This window comes from Schistocerca americana, chromosome 2 (genome assembly GCF_021461395.2).
Source record: "Schistocerca americana isolate TAMUIC-IGC-003095 chromosome 2, iqSchAmer2.1, whole genome shotgun sequence".
In the NCBI taxonomy this organism is placed as follows: Eukaryota; Metazoa; Arthropoda; class Insecta; order Orthoptera; family Acrididae; genus Schistocerca; species Schistocerca americana.
Window position 1 is genome coordinate 331,387,623 of NC_060120.1, and position 20,113 is coordinate 331,407,735.

Here is a 20,113-nt window from a genome sequence, read left to right on the forward strand (position 1 = left end):
GCGAAAGTTCCGTGATAGGACGATTACGCGCCATCAACATGCTATCATATGCACATTTGCATCCTTTCTCTTAGAACCTTCAGTCTAAATGTTTTGTTAAACGAAGTCTGATTATTCTTGCTGCACACCGCGTCATCAGTACCATTTTATCCTGTATTTTAACACCGTCCACCATCACCCATCTTATCAGTCTCCTACAACGATCATACAGGGAAAAATAATGGTAACAACGGTGAGAATCAGCTCCATTGGGGACTTTCGTTTAAGTTCTTTCTGCAAACTAAACATGATCATTTGCACTCCCGTTGCAGTTTTGTGATTTATCCCATCTCAGAACAACTAGTACTCTGAGACACAGTGCAGTCTAGCATTCCATGCTTATTCTGATGTGATTTACCGGATAAAAACCACAATAACTACGTTCATTAGGCTGCACAGGGGAGACTGCCTAGGGAACCGCGCGAGGGATTTGCAAAGCAGTCGGTTATTTAGGTAAAGGCCGCGCAAGACCTTTACGAGGACATTTAAGGTGCGGTATACTCGTATGTGCGCCAACTTTGTGGCAATATATGAGTTGGAGCCTTACTGCCCAACGTCGATAAAAGGGGTTACGACACGTCGTTTCTCCACCTGTCTCGTATTCGAAACATTCATAACGGCAGTACCATTATGCGCCATATTGACAGTAACTGCTCTGTACGACAAACCAAATTCATGAAGACTGACAATTCGACCGCATTCAAATTCTGTGTCTTTTGTCATACAGAGTCCTTTGTCGTCGATTGGTCTTCAATGTTCATCGCTGGCAAACAACAATGCACTATGTTCAACGCTCTTCTATTGTGTTTATATACACAGTTAAAAATTCAGATTGCACTGAAAAACTCAAGCACACATTACAGCTCTGCAGTTAGTCTTTTATGTCCCGTGTTCTACTTTGAATGCCTCGTAATTTCCATATAGCCTTCATATTCCTTCATGGATTCTGCAATTTCCTCTGTCGTGTACCGGATTACGATGACGTGAGCATTGAAACGCGTAGCTAAGAGAATAAACGTGTAAACGAAGCAGAAATATGCCTGGAAATCCACAATCCAAAGCCATAGTGACTATTTAGATTTATAAGGGATCCTCCGCAGAAGATCACAGAAGATTGTGATTAGAAAATTGTGCATAACAAACGAGCATAACAGGCATGGTTAGACATGTTGACTTAGGAGGTACTACATCGATAAAATCGTTTGGGCAAATCTTCAGTATGCGTACTGTGTTGTTGATTGATTAGTGGGCATATTTTAAGAAACATTTGTGCATACTAAATGTCTAGCTTATCTGTAAGTTTTCGCACTACTGTGACTGATACATGTATTAAATGTTTATTTCTCCAACAAATCACGTAACGCTATTAATTCAATTCTTTCATTGCACTACACATTTTAGGCTCTTATCCATCGTCTGGTGGCTTATTTGTTAAGACCAACACAAAACATATCTGCGTGCTATAAAATAAAATAATAGCGGAAGAGATACAGGCCGAGCGGTTCTAGGCGCTACAGTCTGGAACCGCGCGACCGCTACGGTCGCAGGTTCGAATCTTGCCTCGGGTATGGATGTGTGTGATGCCCTTAAGTTAGTTAGGTTTAAGTAGTTCTAAGTTCTAGGGGACTGGTGACCTGTGAAGTTAGGTCACTTAGTGCTCAGAGCCATTTGAACAATTTTTTTTGAAGAGGTGCAAATACGGAATAGGGATAGTAATATGGAATACTATGATTTCTCGCCTTGTAAGTGCTGTACTTTGGTTATATGCTTAAAAATTATGTTCAGCAACTGTAGACGGATTTGGGATGTTCCGTTTCCCATGTACACTCTTCATTGGAAGTCACTGATCTGACGTTTTATTATTCTCACCATCTTGCTGAGGAGCTCCATGTTAATTACTTTCTTCAGCAGCCCGTTGTGCCATATCTTAGCTAATGCTCGTTATATTTCAAGAATTAATGTACGTGCGTACTGGTTGTTGTTGGAGGCTTTCGTAATGTTGCTGGACAGTCTTAAGAGCAGGTCATTCGTAGAATGGTTCTTCCTAAACACTGATTGCATGTTGGGAATTAGGTGTCTCTATTCTGCGTATTTTCGCAGCCGATGCGCTATTATTCGCTCCTACGTTTTTCCAACAATGCTTAGAAGCGTTATTGTCCTGTAGGAACTTGGGATTGTTTTGGGCCTGTCGGGTTTTGGTAGCATTATATTTTTTCTTTTCCAACCAGGATTCGGGTGTTGTTCCATTTTCCATGGAGTAGTTAAATAGCGTTGAAGGTAGTGGTATTACAACTTCTTGTGGGGTTTTTCTGAGATGAATTCTTCGCAGTCCGTCTTCTCCAGGAGTGGATTTCCTATCCAGCATTATTGCATTTGCTACCTCGTCCTCTGTTATTGGTGTTGTTAGTGTTTCTTCTTTATTGTTTATGGTCGGCGCGTTGAGTTTGTCGATTATGTCATGCTCTGTTTGTCGTCGTTGTATCTAATCGAATCTTGGGTCTTGGGGGTGTGAATGCTCTTCTTATAGCGTATTTTTTTAAAATTTTTGCGCTATCTTTTTTGCGTCGGTCGTAGATTTGTCGCAAATTGAGAAGCATGGCTCTATTTTTTTTCTTCTATCCCGCGAGGGTTTTGAATTTGTACCACTTTGTAGTCCAGTTCTTTACACTCTTCTGTCCACTTATTTTTGACTGTGGTTTGAGAGTATTCGTTTCATTCGTGCATTCAGTCTGTTCCAAACAGGTTTTAGTGTCTACCCTATAACGTTTCTTGGTAAAACATTCTTTATAGCTATGCAGTTATAATTTTATCTATATATAGGCACTGTTTACGTCTGTGGACTCTGAATAATAATATAATAGAGACAATTATGTTATATTTTGTATTTGTAAAGGATTACGTACTGAATTTGTGAAATAATATCTGTGTCGGCGAGTTCTGAAACAGCCACAGAAAAGAATTAGTAAAGAAAAACACATAGAGTAAATATCTCTGGAGTGAGCATTGTGTTCTGCGCAAGTTGTCAACATTAAACCAGGACTGTCACGTGTTTTCGGGACTTCGCTGTGCCTGTGTGCTTTCTGCAGCGTTTGAAGTTTATAATATCGAGAGTTTTTGTTGTGTTGCACCGTTTGTTGATAGTGCAATAGCGATGGTGAATTACTGTTGTTGCTACGGATGCAAAGAAAAATATGTGAATGGAGGGATAGTAACTTTTCATGGGTACACACCATGTAGCTCTAATTATAGTTACCATATTAGTAAGAGACACTGTATACATTTAAAAATTTCGAGACGCATTATAATTAAGGCTTGATTCTGTAGACCTATTTTTCTATGATTTTATGACTATATAATAAATATTACGGCTCGTACAAAAACTTACAAACAATCGCTTCTTCTCGTAAATTTGCTAGTGAAACAGGAAAGGGAATGGTTAGTTGTTTCGGCAAATACTATCCTCCATGCATTTATCAGTGACTTGTCGATTATGTATGTAGATTACTCAGTCTACTATTTATTTATTTAATAAACTGGGAGCAAGTACGTAAAGTGCGTGATATAAATACTTCAAAGTGTCACCAGTAAGAAAAATTGTGCTTTAGGTCGGAAAAACGAGAAAATAAATACGCAGAAATAGCAGAAAAAAAGACGAATTAGCAGGTTGGTTGGTTGGTTGGTTTGGGGAAGGAGACCAGACTGCGTGGTCATCGGTCTCATCGGACTAGGGAAGGATGGGGAAGGAAGTCGGCCGTGCCCTTTCAGCGGAACCATCCCGGCATTTGACAGGACTGATTTAGGGAAATCACGGAAAACCTAAATCAGGATGGCCGGACGCGGGATTGAACCGTCGTCCTCCCGAATGCGAATCCAGTGTCTAACCACTGCGCAATTAGCAGGGATACAATCGCTAATGTGTGGCAAATTCGGTGCTTTTCGGACGCTTGCAAAAGTACTAGCATACTGTCAAGTCGTTTTGCAAGACTATCACTGCAAAAATGTACGTCAGGTTCTGTAATACTATAAAGTGCCGTATCATACGGAAAACTACCAAAAATCGAGTGCATCGGATCTGTGACACCTATCGCAAAGAAGCAGGATGTAATATCACTTGCCCTTAAAAGTTACGTAGCTGGTTTTTTCCCGGTATCAAATGGATACTGTTAAAATGTCTGCGCAACATATATAAATAATCCACGACACGTACGAAAAGAATCCGTCTATACTAGGGATGTAGTGACATTCTAAATATACAGGGCGCTATACGGACAAACACACGACGTCCCGAGATCACGTGACCAGGCCGGCAATGTATGTTGACAACACAAATTCTGTTCTGTGCATGTGAATGCTCACTCCAGAGATATTTACTCTATGGAAAAACACAGTGATTTCATGACAATCAGCCATTGTATAAATAGTAGTGTAAGAATAATAATGTCGTTGGCGCCTTCTTGGAGTCACGTAGAGAGGAGGAACATGTGACGCTATGTTTAACGCAAAGGCAGCTTTCTTTTATCAAGATTGTAAGCAGGACGCCATTAGGCGCTGATTATAAAAAAGGTGTGTGAACCTGCTATTATTCGAGTTTTAAATATAGTTATTTAATGAGAACTTGCATGGTATTATTAGAAAGCATGCCTGGTATTTTACCCTTTTATTTAAAATATTTTCAGCTTTTTAAGTAGTGTTCGTGGTGCGACATGGTGGAACGAGCCGCCGCCGCGGCAGATTCAAATCTAATAATAAGGGCAATCATACTGCAATAAGCGGTCAGGTAAAAAGTGCGTTTAAAATTATTTCTTACAGCAGTTCGAGATCGGAGTACAAAGCAGCAGATTTTATGTTGTGTTTCACAGGCGGACGCGAGCTGCTAATATTGTAAACTTTGACAGTGTCAAAGTTAAAATACTTTCATGTTTCAAAAGGAAATCTTGCTGTAGAAAATTCTGGACTGGTAAAAGTTATCGAAAAATCATTTTCTGGTTAATATTGATAGTTTCCTGCTCTAGTGTTAGCCGTGGTACTGATTAATAATTAATGTTGACAAAAATCCACTGCAAGGTTTAAGGTTCTTTAAGCATTGCGCACGGTAACTTCATTATTTTTGATAGCAGAAATAATTTCAGAACATTTTTACGATAGTTGTAGCAGAGATGGATATGTTGTGCATACTGTTGAGTTACAGTAACAAAACAGTGTTCATTTAATAAGAAGCCAGTTCCAGTATAATAATAATTAATCTAATTTGTCCGCAACAACATATTTTAGCACATACAATTAACCAATGTAAACCAGTGTACAGAAAAAATAATGGATCGCGAAAAGCCTCACATGGTGGTTCTGATGTCAAAACCAATTATTCCCATGCTTGTTTCTAACACCAACAACCGAAGATGTTATTCCATACACTTTTTTCATAAGACAATTTAAACAGGCATTTAAACAGTCAGTTTTCCCGAGCTCCATACGTGAATGGAACGGGAAAAGTCTTACAACTGGTACAGTAGGACATAGCGACTGCCACGCACTTCAAAGCGGTTCGCAGAGCGTAGATGCAGATGTAGAATTATGTCTGGATACACAAAAAAAGAAATTAGATCTTGGATACAGTTCCGCAGAGTTGTCGCTTGATTCTCGTTCCTTTAAAGGTATTTCCCATTTATTCAAATGTAATACTGTCGTATTTGGAAAACTACCCATTAGTGAAAATGCAACATAGCTAACTCCGCAGTTAATTGCGTTCTGAGATAGTAGAGAGAATGTCTCTGTGGCTACGACAGGCTTAGCTTGATAAGTGTTGACGCAGTTCAGATAATTTGTTTGTAATTGTGCAAAACGTGCCATATTTTAACGCAAACTTGCTTTACTGTCTTGAAAACGGCAGAATGTTCTACATGAAGTGAAAACGCGACTGTTCTGCTTCTCTTATGAAAAATTACATGCTTAACATTTGCAGTAAATAAAGAGTTTACCTACTCATTCAAATTGAACAAAGACCCAGGTTCCGATGGAATCCCTATCAGATTTTATATTGCAGCTGAGTTAGCTACCCTGTTAACTACAATCTGTCGTAGATCCTTCTGACAAAAAACAGTGTCCAGTAATTGGAAGGCAGCTAGGTTACATCCATCAACAAGAAGGGTAGCAGAACTTATCCACAAAACTACCATCCAATATCATTAAGGTAACTTTATTGTATCTTGGAATACATTCTGAGCTCAAACCTAAACAGATATCTCCATGAGAATGACCTCCTTGCCAACCAGCACGGATTTCGAAAACATCAATCATGTGAAACGTAACTCGCACTTTTCTCACATGAAATATTGAAAGCCATAAATAAAGGCAGTCAGGTAGACGCTGTATTTCTCTATTTTCGAAAAGCATTTGGCTCAGTACCAGACCTACTCTTATTATCAAAAGTACGATCGTATCGGGTATCAAGTGAAATTTGTAACTGGACAGAAGCTAGCGAAGAGGCAGCAAGCTATCTTGCGCGGAGAGTCATCAAGAGACGTTGGTGTAAATTCGGGTGTACCCCTGGAAGTGTGTTGTTATTCACGTTGTGTATATAAGACCTTACGAACAATATTAATAGTAGCCTCAAATTTTTGCAGATTATGTAATTATCTGTTGTGAAGTACTGTCTGAGAGAAACTGCGTAAATATTCATTGAAGTATTGCTATAATTTCAATGTGGTGCACACGTTGGTAACTTGCTTTGAATATTCGGAAGTGTAAAATTGTGCCCATCACAAAACGAAGGAATGAAGTATCCTCTGACTCCAATATTAACGAGTCACAGTTGAAATCAGCCAAGTCGTAATACTTTGCAGAGATATGAAATGGAACGATCACAAAGGCCCAGTCATGGGTAGGGCAGGGCAGGTATCACACTTCGATTTATTGGTAGAATACTGGGGAAATGCAACCAGTCTACAAAGGCAATTGCTTACATATCAATCATATGACCCATCCTACAATGTTGCTCAAGTGTGTGGGATAAGTACCAGACAGAACTAACAGGGAACGTTTATCATATACAGAGAAGGGCAGTACGAATGGTCACAGGTTTGTTTGACCTGTGGCAGTGTCACTGAGATGCTGAAAGAACCGAACTGGCAGATACTTGAGGACACAATACCTACTTAGAAAGTTTCAAGAACTGGCTTTAAATGATGACTCTAGAAATGCACTTCAACTCAGTACGTATCACTCCCATGTGGATCATGTGGACAAGGTCAGAGTAATGACAGCTCGCACACAGGCATTTAAAAATTCATTTTTCTCGTCTCCATACGTGAATGGAACGGGAAAAAGTCTTACAACTGGTACAGTAGGACATAGCCACTGCCACGCACTTCAAAGCGGTTCGCACAGTATAGATGTAGATGTAGAATTATGTCTGGATACACAAAAAAAGAAATTAGATCTTGGATACAGTTCCGCAGAGTTGTCACTTGATTCTCGTTCCTTTAAAGGTATTTTCAATCTATTCAAATGTAATACTGTCGTATTTGGGAAACTACCCATTAGTGAAAATGCAACACAGCTAACTCCGCAGTTAATTGCGTTCTGAGATACTAGAGAGAATGTCTCTGTGACTACGACAGGCTTAGCTTGATAAGTGTTGACACAGTTCAGATAATTTGTTATGTAATTGTGCAAAAGGTGCCATATTTTAACGCAAACTTGCTTTACTGTCTTGAAAACGGCAGGATGTTCTACATGAAGTGAAAACGCGACTGTTCTGCTTTTGTTCGCATTTACCAGGTATATGGAAAAACATGGCTGACAACACAGTAAATGATAAATAAACTACTGTAGTTTTCTGTGTATTTTGAGTTTTATTGCTTTAGTGTTACGGTTAACTTCGTGTGAGGTGTTATTGGCTACACATAGCTATTTGGTGAATACTTCCCGCAAGCTTCTTTGATCAGATCTAGGAAATAGTTAAACTGGGAAATATTTAACTTAAGAACTCACAAACTTTGTCTTCGTTTAATAAGCGGCGAGTGATGAGTGTCCTAAACGAAATTCTTGTCAAGCCTTGTCTTAAAGATAAGACATGTTTCAACTTTTCTATTAAGCAGCCGGCCAGAGTGGTCGAGCGGTTCTAGGCGCTTCAGTCTGGAACCGCGCGACCGCTACGGTCGCAGGTTCGAATCCTGCCTCGGTCATGGATGTGTGTGATGTCCTTAGGTCAGTTAGGTTTAAGTAGTTCTAAGTTCTAGGGGACTTATGACCTCAGCAGTTAAGTCCCATAGTGCTCAGAGCCATTTGAACCATTGAATCTATTAAGCAACTGTTGGAGTAGAATGTCTTCTTCTTCATAATTTTCTTCCAGCAGTAAGTACAGCAATAATTCGCGATCAGCAACTTGAAAAGGTGCGTGCATTTCCACGAAATGTTCACGACTGAGCTGCCGTGGCCCGCTCAGGTAGCGCGCTCGGCACCAGCGCGCACAAATAAAATACTTCCACTTCTATATTCTCAACAATGTACTGAGATACAACTTTCGTTCCAACTTTAAAAACAATTTCGATATATTAGCTACATTAAATTCTCAGCAACCTATTACCTAAAACGAACGGAACGTAAAGGAGCCAGCGATCACATTTTTCACTGCAAATCCTTCAAAATTTATGCTACATAATACTTCGAAAATACACTACCGGCCATTAAAATTGCTACACCAAGAAGAAATGCAGATGATAAATGGCTATTCACTGGGCAAATATATTATACTAGAACTGACATGTGATTACATTTTCACGCAATTTGGGTGCATAGATCCAGAGAAATCAGTACCCAGAACAACCACATCTGGCCGTAATTACGGCCTTGATACCCCTGAGCATTGAGTCAAACAGAGCTTGGATGGCGTGTACAGGTACAACTGCCCATGCAGCTTCAACACGATACCACAGTTCATCAAGAGTAGTCACTGGCGTATTGTGGCGAGCCAGTTGCACGGCCACCATTGACCAAACGTTTTCAATTGGTGAGAGATCTGGAGAATGTGCTGGCCAGGGCAGCAGTCGAACATTTTCTGTATCCAGAAGGGCCCGTACAGGACCCGCAACATGCGGTAGTGCATTATCCTACTGAAATGTAGGGTTTCGCAGGGATCGAATGAAGGGTAGAGCCACGGGTCGTAACACATCTGAAATGTAACGTCCACTGTTCAAAGTGCCGTCAATGCGAACAACTGGTGACCGAGACGTGTAACCAATGGCACCCCTTTCCATCCCGCGGGGTGATACGACAGTATCGCGATGACGAATACACGCTTCCAATGTGCGTTCACCGCGATGTCGCCAAACACGGATGCGACCATCATGATGCTGTAAACAGCACCTGGATTCATCCGAAAAAATGACGTTTCGCCACTCGAGCACCCAGGTTCGTCGTTGAGTACACCATCGCAGGCGCTCCTGTCTGTGATGCAACGTCAAGGGTAACCGCAGCCATGGTCTCCGAGGTGATAGTCCATGCTATTGCAAACGTCTTCCAACTGTTCGTGCAGATGGTTGTTGTCTTGCAAACGTCCCCATCTGTTGACTCAGGGATCGAGACGTTGCTGCACGATCCGTTACAGCCATGCGGATGCGTATCAAGGCCTGTCATCTTGACTGCTAGTGATACGAGGCCGTTGGGATCCAGCACGGCGTTCCGTATTACCCTCCTGAACCCACCGATTCCATATTCTTCTAACGGTCATTGGATCTCGACCAACGCGAGCAGCAATGTCGCGATACGATAAACCGCAATCGCGATAGGCTACAATCCGATCTTTATCAAAGTCGGAAACGTGACGGTACGCATTTCTCCTCCTTACAAGAGGCATCACAACAACGTCTCACCAGGCAACGCCGGTCAACTGCTGTTTGTGTATGAGAAATCGGTTGGAAACTTTCCTCATGTCAGCACGTTGTAGGTATCGCCACCGGCGCCAACCTTGTGTGAATGGTCTGAAAAGCTAATCGTTTGCATATCACAGCATCTTCTTCCTGTCGGTTAAATTTCGCGTCTGTAGCACGTCATCTTCGTGGTGTAGCAATTTTAATGGCCAGTAGTGTAGGTATCACAGTAACTGTAGCCAACATCGATAAAATAGATACTTTATCATCAAGCTATAATGTGATACTATAAGATTTACAAATATCAACTTTTTGTGGCTGTTAGTTTCCTCAGAATCGAATGACAAGTATTTTACAGTGCGAAAACGCAGAAACCTGAAAATAGTGGTTTTTAATTTTTTAAAAGAAGAATAGAATCTGTACCGAAAAGCTAACTACAGAAGTTGACGTAGTTTTGCTTCATTTACATACATTATTTTTCACAGCAAGAAATTCGGAAAACTCATTTTTCTCGTGTACCGCCATCAGCCGGTGTGCAGGAACCTGTCGCTTCCTGTGCGGCGTCCCTGGACGCAGAAAAACGCCGCCAACCGTCGCCGCGTTAAACGGCGCCGCCAGACCGCTTTCTGTCTGGCCCCGGCCTAAGTCCATCTTCTCTGGCGGACATTACACCACCACGGCGTCCAGTACCAGAACACGTAACACGCTGAAATTCTGAGTCAGCATCCCGATGACCTGTTAAGCCATGTTAGCTAAAAATAAAATTTTCTTCTCCTTCTTGTGCATCTTTGCAGAGTAGTGTAGCCATGTCGAAACACTTTCTTTGGAAGGTGGCTACACTGAACCACAGCGCCAGAGATTGCGCCAAAGAGTATTATTCCGCCGCCTCCACTGGCAGTGCTTGTCGAGAACTCGTAGTAGTCAGTGCTTGCTGAGATGTCGTAGTGAAAAGTTCTTGTCGAGAAGTCGTAGTGGAGAGTGCTTGTTCCATGTTTTATGCAGTTGTTTGATGGGATAGACAGCAGATGTTGTTCGAATGGAGATATTGTAATGATCAGAGTGCTTTTCGCCAATATATATGAAGGTAAAATGTTCCCGTTTTTTTTTCATTATTTCAGTGTCTTAAATAATGCGTCATTACAGGTTCAGTCAACAAAGCATCTGGCTCGTGTTGTTGTATTAGAGTGTAATTCTGGTTTCCTTACGCAATTATAGTATTTCTATTTTTTTTAATTACTTCAGTATAAATGATATCTAAAATTTCTTGTCTTATTGAAGAAGAACCGTGCCAGATGTGTACGTTGAATCACACTTCCACACACAGAACAATTACACTTGTGTTTTGGTTTCGTAGGTTTTATAGTTGCTGGGGACTTAATTAATTAATTAATTGTGTTAACGAAAATTTTCTTTCATTCCTTGTTGTTATTCTATGCAGTCAGATTGCGTACTAAAACTAGTCAGGGCCAACCGTTTACGAGACTTCGTAATCGGAGATGCAGCTACTAAAAATTTAAAAAAAATATTTGCATTCATAATAAATAATTAAGCCCCCATGCAACTTGTAACAGTTTCCCCCTCCTTTGTTTCGTTTATTGAACGTTTACAGTAATTAGAGGATCTTGCAATAATGTCAAGAGTTTTTAACGAGATTTTTGCTTCCTCGTTTGCCCGTTCCGACAAAAAATTAATGGTAGTGCATATGTGCCTGACTATGAATAACTTTCACCACTCTGTCAAGATATGTAGTAAAGAAATAGCAACGAGATCGCTCGAGTTGTGCAGGTCTGCAGCCGACTACCAACTGAGGTGTTTCTAAGCACGAGAATGTTCTGTCGCAACTCGGCACGGGCCCTGTCACCAGACATAGTAAATGTGTGGCCTGTGCAACGCAGTCGGCACGTTGTCGACAGAGTTTTTATCGTGAGGTGGGGTCTACTAAATAACCTTTAACGGAGTGTCAAGGAAAGAGTCTCCTAGGTTTTGAAAGGTGGCTACACTGAGCCACTGCGCCAGAGATTGCGCCAAAGAGTATTATTCTGCCGCCTCCACAGTGCTTGGAGAGAACTCGTAGAAGTCAGTGCTTGTCGAGAGCTCGTAGTAGTCAGTGCCTGTCGAGGACTCGGGGTAGTCTGTGCTGAGATGTTGTAGCAGAGAGTGTTTGTTGAGATGTGCTATTAGGCAGTGCTTGCTGAGATGTGATATTGGAGAGTTCTGGTTGAGATGTGATAGTAGAGAGTCGGTGTGAGATATAATGTAAGGATTAGAGTGATTTTCATCAATATAAATGAGGTAACTAACTCCGTTTCTTTTTATTTCAGTGTCCTAAATAATGCGTCATTACAGGTTCAGTCAACAAAGCATCTGACGTGTGTTCTTGTATTAGAGTTTAATTCTGCTTTCCTTACGCAATAATATTTGTAATTTTCTTTTATCACGTCAGTATAAATGGTATTTGAAATTTCTTGTCTTGTTGAAGAAGAACCGTGCCAGATGTGTACGTTGAGTCACACTCCCACACACAGAACAATTACATTTGTGCTTTGGTTTTGTAGGTTTTATAGTTGCTGGGGACTTAATTAATTAATTGTGTTAACGAAAATTTTCATTGCATTCTTTGTTGTTGTTCTTTGCAGTCAGATTGCGTAATAATTCTAGTCAGGGCCAACCGTTTACGAGACACAGCGTAATCGGACATACAGCTACAAAAAAATAAAAAGTATTTTCAATCATATTTAATTAAGCCCCCATGCAGTTTCTTAGCACAGGTGGTTCTGAAACACAGAGGAGTGATCGTGATTCATAGGAAGTGAATAGCGGTGCGACCACTTTATGCATTCCATTTAGAAAGAATTTATTTTCCCAATAGTTTAACCTTATTCTGAGAGCTGTCTTCAGTGTCTGCATACCCAGCAGCAACGACAGCATTTCTGTGCGAGTGAAACTCTATTTTGTGGTCTAATAGTTTGTTTGTTGTCAATGATAGCATACAAATTTAATACAAAGACATTCAGAGGATACTTCATAAAAATGTCGATAAACTTCGTCACAAAATTTGTACTCACTACAGATCATGAGGAAGCAGCGCCGGGCGTTGTATGGGCGCAACACTTACCGTATTGTGGTGAGATGTCGTAGCACTACAGAAACTTTTTAGAGGCTCAGATAGCAAAAGGTCACATTTAGTAAACTATTCTTGTTTTAGCATTGACATACTCCCCAGACGACGCTGTGTGTGTTTTGATTCAAAGATACACAACTTTTTTCTAAGACACTACGGAACCCCACCCCCTCTCCCCCTCGCTATTAAAGAGAGGGAGAAATGATGCTAGTCAGTTACCTATCTAGGTCTTTGCCCAACGAACCAAGCTAATTAAACTGTGAGCAACGCAGTTAATAAACACTAATCTTCGGCCCAGCGCTGGATCAGTGAGTGGGAGGTAATCACAAAGTTTCATTAATTATGCACAGCGATGACTAACTATGAAATGAAATTCCCAGGTAGCGTAAATTCCTGAGTTTATTAGCACAAATTCATTTCCGTAAGATATTGTCAAGTAATTCAGCAAAACGTACTTTAGATGTAACAACAAAAAAGATAAAATTGAAGTGACTTATGGTTGTGAAAGTTCTGGTAGGGAAGCAAGTGATGGTAAGTTCAGCCCTCCACCTCATTAAATTTTAAATGACTAAAAATCCGCGACCCGACGACAATAACTGCTTGTCATACTTGGAGTATAATGGATGTAGTAGTGCAACTGTGCCAGCTACAGTGGCCCTTGGAACCAACTGTGAAATTATTAAAAAATTTTAAACTCATCACAACGTAAACAGCTAGTGCTGCATGTAAGTATCCCCATCGGTGGAATGTGAATGTGTGGCTGCTGGTGTTGCCGATGGTTCACCAAGTGCCCCTGTGCCCGTGCCTCTGCAGAAGACATTCTGGCGAGGTCTGAACCAGAAGTCGTCTGCTCGAAGTCTTCGCTGGAAGTGTCCCGACCGAAGGTTGTCCCAGCTGCGTGCGGAACCCGAAGTCTCTCTACGGAGTGTAAAACGCGGAGTGACGCAGCTGCAAACAGAAGCCAACGAGAGTTCTCTGCAAGGAGAGCCCGAAGTCCCTCAGAGCTGAATTCGAACGAAGAGTCGAGAAAGCTCAGGGCGTATTAGTTCTGCAGACGTTTCCCACACCTCAAGCAGCAAACATCAATTAGAAAAGTAACATTTTCGTCCCGCCAATGGAAAAATGAAGCAGATATCCCTCCACTCCCACCAAAGTAGGTAAAATGCGGCCCTCCGAATCATGTCTACTGCAACCCCTTGCAGACTTCAGGGCTCTTCCAATTGCAACCAAGACTTAAATAAAATGCCAAAGATAATGGAAATCACAACAATGGGAAGAGTTGTGGTCTAAATAACAACTGATTTACTCTTCCATAATATCACATGACAAATGATGCCTAAAGAAAGGCCACACAAACATTTTTTTATTTGTTAATCGCTTCCAGTAATATGCGGTCTATGGTTAACAAAATGATCAGCTGGGGATCAATGCACCACACTAACCAGACCTAATCGCTTTATCTGAATTCACATATGTGAATCTGTGGTATGGCCCAAAAACTACACTACTATCAAGCATCTATACTCTACTATTCAATAAAGAAAAATATGGTTCCAAAGAACAGGATGCTGAAAGCATATATTGGAGCCCTACGCCATAGCAGCGATTACTTTACCCTTCCACAGGTGAGGGAGGCACAGCACGACGAGCTCGCAGAGTGTAGTCACTGATGGCGGTAATCTGTTATTAACGGCGCGCGCCCGGAAATATGCAAGTACATGGTCTCGTGTTCGGCTGATTCGGAACGCAGATACTTCCCTATGAGTCTCTGAAACCCCAGTGGATTTCAGTGCATAGGTGGACCAGTTTGCTGATCCGCCAAACCAATTTGACTCCATGACACCACTATGCGTGATGGAATATGTCAAATGTTTAGACATACGACTCAAAACAATGAGTACATCCACACATAACTCGTTGCGTGCTTGATTCAAGAAGCAGTACCTCTGACGGTTCCGATGGTGACTGGCACAGGCTCTAACTGGCACACTAGCAAACGATGCAAGGCTCACCATATAAGTAAAGACCTGCCTTTCTTTACCAGCAAAGTGTCAGTACAAGAGTGATCTTCTCTTTCTGTACAGCTTCCCTCTGCGGCTCGGTAGCATAGCATATTTGCAAGCTTAGACAACACCTACTTTAGCACAAGTCAATCACGAGCTAGAGCTCGACATTCGAAGCTGCTCTGCATACGCAGATTTGACCAACTAGCGACTTTAAAAATTAAATGGGAGAAAAGGGGAAAAAGATGCAGCTTTGCACCCACTTTCCTACGCATTTATGCCATGTCTTTGCTAAAGGCATGGATGGCACCACAGCCCTTCATAAAAAGATCGCCATCTCCCCTGTTGCGTCCATTTCGAACTTTCTTAAAGAACGGCCATAAACTCGCTAAAAGCATCGTGCCTTCACAAATATGTTTTGTAGCAGAGTCTGGATGCCTGGGCGCCATTGCTCTGTCCCATGGAATTCGCAAAAGCTCTTAGCCATCTCATCCGCTTTCTATTTAAGATGGTCCCATACTCTGCCTTATTGGCAGCTACCAGATCTTACAATGCGCCGGTCAACGCTGCAGTGACTCCTCAGCCCTACTCAGCCTACCTGGACGGAGTCGCCAACCGACCAGTGCCACCTAGTGTGTCTGCACTATGGGACTGGGGGACTTGGCTGTCGGCAAACATTTTCACTCAGGCTCCACAGAAAAAAGGCTCCTCTTGGATCTCTGCCACCATATACTTTTACTGTTGTCGATTAACCTGGCACCCTCATCCTTTGAACAACACAGGTAAAGCCTACCCCTATGCCTTCACTAGAGCCCACAACCAAGAGCGTTAACTACTGCAAACCATTTCGTCATATGAATGAAGTCAGATCATGTCAAATGTAGCAGCCAAGTAATAAAGATCACTTTCCCTATGAATATTAAGCAGAATGACACTGTATCAAAAGTGAGAGTGCCATACAATCTCTCACCCTTTTTCGAATACTTGTTTCTACAATTTTTGTGTCACGATACTCCAGCCAACAGAAATGTCTTATTTTTTGGCTTATGTCACGCTGATTTCTAGCACGGAAACCTAAAAAGAGAGACAGAGAGAAAGAAAAAAGAATGTTGGGATAGACGCTGGAAGCTAGGTCGAAATGTATGACTATCATTCCTGGTTCAAATGGCTCTGAGCACTATGGGACTCAACTGCTGAGGTCATTAGTCCCCTAGAACTTAGAACTAGTTAAACCGAACTAACCTAAGGACATCACAAACATCCATGCCTGAGGCAGGATTCGAACCTGCGACCGTAGCGGTCTTGCGGTTCCAGACTGCAGCGCCTTTAACCGCACGGCCACTTCGGCCGGCTATCATTCCTGGGACTGTTCAAATGGTCAAATGGCTCTAAGCACTATGAGATTTAACATCTGAAGTTATCAGTCCCCTGGACTTAGAACTACTTAAACCTAACTAACCTAAGGACATCACACACATCCATGCCCGAGGCAGGATTCGAACCTGGAACCGTAGCAGCAGTGCGGTTCCGGACTGAAGCGTAGAGCCTCTCGCCACTGCGGCCGGCCTGGGCCTGTCCATTTCTTTTAGAAAGCTTCCATATCTCACCCAGAAAGTTATGTCTTACTAATGCTTCCAAAAACTGATTGTGTTGTTTGCGAATCCTTCTACCACCAGAGAAAAAAAAAGAAGTTCAAATGTGCGTGAAATCTTATGAGACTTAACTGCTAAGGTCATCAGTCCCTAAGCTTACACACTACTAAACCTAAATTATCCTAAGGACGAACACACACCCCCATGCCCGATGAAGGACTCGAACCTCCGCAGGAACCAGCCACACACCAGAGAAACAACTTGCGGATTTTCATAGCAGGAAAACATTAGCTGAGGGCGTCTGGCCAACAATGGCTCTCCAGGAAGTGGACAGGACACCACGGCTGGCAAGCGTCCCTAGCATTCATCCTCCTTACCTCAGTCCAGCACCTGAGGCCGGCGCTTTCCCTGCCTGCCTGACCAGCAGGGTGTTGGGGCAGTTCTTCTGTTGAAATGTCCTCTTTGCTCTGCGGATCACATAGCTCACAGAGATCGTCTTAGACCATACCCAGTAGACATGTAATAGAATGTCTACCAGTTCTGAGATGGAAGTGAAAGAAATAAATGACCTACGCCGTCACTGTTGTATTGCAACTGGAAGTAAATATGCTTTTCCACGGTATCCCCGTTTTCGACTGGATTTAACTGAAGTCTAATTAATTTACATATCAAAATGACCAAGTCTGTAAAATTTCCTTCTGTGCAGGTTGCGTTTACTGATAGGGATAGAAAAATTGTTGACTGCTTATTGAGAGAAAAATAATTTAATAATTTTGAAAATCAGATGTGCCCGCAATTTGAGGATAATTCTCAATGGAATCGTTAGCCGAAGCACACACGAACGGGACACTTCCTAGTGCCATATTGCATGGCTATAGTCAGCTTTACGAGCTAGGAAGAAAAAAGCTATCTCGCTTTAGATCAGTGTGCAGGAGGCAGACGGCTTCTTTAATAAGCTGACCTGGAGAAAAGTATTGTTCCTTTTATCTTTTGAATGTGAAGTCAGAAAGTTAAAGACTGCAAGCTCTTTAAAAGTGTGAGAACTACTCTCTTAATTTTTATGTAGCACGCAAGCGACCATTTTGACACAGTCCAAACCAGCCAGGAATTAATCCGTTTTCACTTACCTCGTTTTACATACAGCCTCGAAGAAACACTAAGCTCCTTCCCTTCGCCTCCTCTACAGTGAAAGGTACCATAGAACAACAATAATTTTGTACACAGATTGTTATTATCCAATAATGAACGTAGATAATCCCATCTCTCCAAATTTTATGCAACGTTAAAAAGAAAAGTTACCAAAATGTGACAAAATAAGATCAACTTTAACTTATCTACTGTTTTTCTACGGAGATCATAATCTTCCATCTGGCACCGTAATTATTTATTGCAGCGTTTCAAGTTGCATATAAAAATGTGGCTAGTTTGCATAATAAAGTATCACAGAACGAAAGAAGATGAGGCATACCGCTCCGATACTCTCCAGTATGTGCTAAATTTATTTGTTTGTTTAAGTTGTAGTTAGATACACAAAATACATGGTTAAAATAGCTACTTATTGTTTTTAGCGTTGACGAATCATATTGAGACGCAGCTTTTTCATTTCTTAGTTGAGCGTACTTCATCCGATACTGCCTTGTCATGTGGGAGGAAGGAAAAATGTGAGTATACTGAATTTTGAACATCTACCCGTGTGTTCTCCACTCCAGTAGATAACTCCTGTATACGAAGCGGCGAGTAGGATGTGGGTAGGATGGAAGATTGAGGTTATCGGGGGACGATTATAAGTCATAGGGTTCACAATGACATCCTCCAAGTTGGATGTGCTCCTACCGTGCTAGACACATAGGCAACAGGGATGGGTGGCCAGAAGTTAAAAGATAGTCGAAAGGAAGCGATATTTCACGGCGAATACGAAATAATAGAGAGAGACAGAGGCGGAGGCACGCTACAAGAGAGACAGAGAAAGATTGAGACAGGGCAAGGCGGATTAAGACATCGGGCTTGCAGTAGAAAAAAATGGTTCAAATGGCTCTGAGCACTATGGGACTTAACTGCTGTGGTCATCAGTCCCCTAGAACTTAGAACTACTTAAACCTAACTAACCTAAGGACATCACACACATCCATGCCCGAGGCAGGATTCGAACCTGCGACCGTAGCGGTCACGCGGTTCCAGACTGAAGCGCCTTTAACCGCACGGCCACACCGGCCGGCGCTTGCAGTAGAGCTGAAACGCAAGAGAGCGTAATTCACTGAGAGCCACTGACATGACCTCCCTTCCACGCCTTCTGATTAGTGATTAAAAGAATGTTGGCCTGTGCCATGTCTTTGTACGGGCTCTGTACTTTGGTCCATGAATTCCACATTCGTGTAGCGGCATGTGTGCTTGGTTAGAACGGCTGCTTCTGGGAAATATGATCTTAAGAAGAAAAGAAAAAAAAAATAAGTTATTGATTAGCACCGATCCACATTACGACTGACAACTGGGTTGTACGGTTACACTACATCGGTCAATGAAAAACTGAACTGGCATTTACACTGCCACGCAAGCTCTAAAAGTCCTTTTAAGTAATATAACATATTTCCTCAAGTCGTTTGGTATTAACTCAAGCGAGAATCGCAACTGGTTTAAAATTCTCACGGGTGGCGAAGTACGTTTACAATAAGACGGCGTGTACGGCGAATAACCAGCCCACGGTGAGATTAGTTCTGTAACAGTAAACTTTCTGTTTGTGCTCTCTTGTTTTAAGGGCCTAAACGTTCACTTCGAAAGCATGTACTAACGCAAGCGATGAGGAAGAACGATTAAAGCTATGGACTCGCAAACGAAAGGACAACATTCAACTTCCCCTTCGACCATTACAAATGTAATTTTTATTCAGTTTTCCTAACTTGCTTAAGGACAATGTAGTGGGATTCTATTGAAATAATAAAGTCTTCGCCAATCCGACCCTTCGGTCGGACTCTAATAATTTATTTCTCTATCGAACATTAAACACTAATCTCCCTTCTTTGAAAATCATTGATGTTGTTCTGCTCTTCAGTCCTGAGACTGGTCTGATGCAGCTCTCCATGCTACTCTATCCTGTGCAAGCTTCTTCATCTCCCAGTACCTACTGCAACCTACATCCTTCTGAATCTGCTTAGTGTATTCATCTCTTGGTCTCCCTCTACGATTTTTACCCTCCACGCTGCCCTCCAATACTAAATTGGTGATCCCTTGATGCCTCAGAATATGTCCTACCAACCGATCCCTTCTTCTAGTCAAGTTGTGCCACAAATTCTCTTCTCCCCAATCCTGTTCAATACTTCCTCATTAGTTATGCGATCTACCCACCTAATCTTCAGCATTCTTCTGCAGCACCACATTTCGAAAGCTTCTATTCTCTTCTTGTCTAAACTACACTCCTGGAAATTGAAATAAGAACAACGTGAATTCATTGTCTCAGGAAGGGGAAACTTTATTGACACATTCCTGGGGTCAGATACA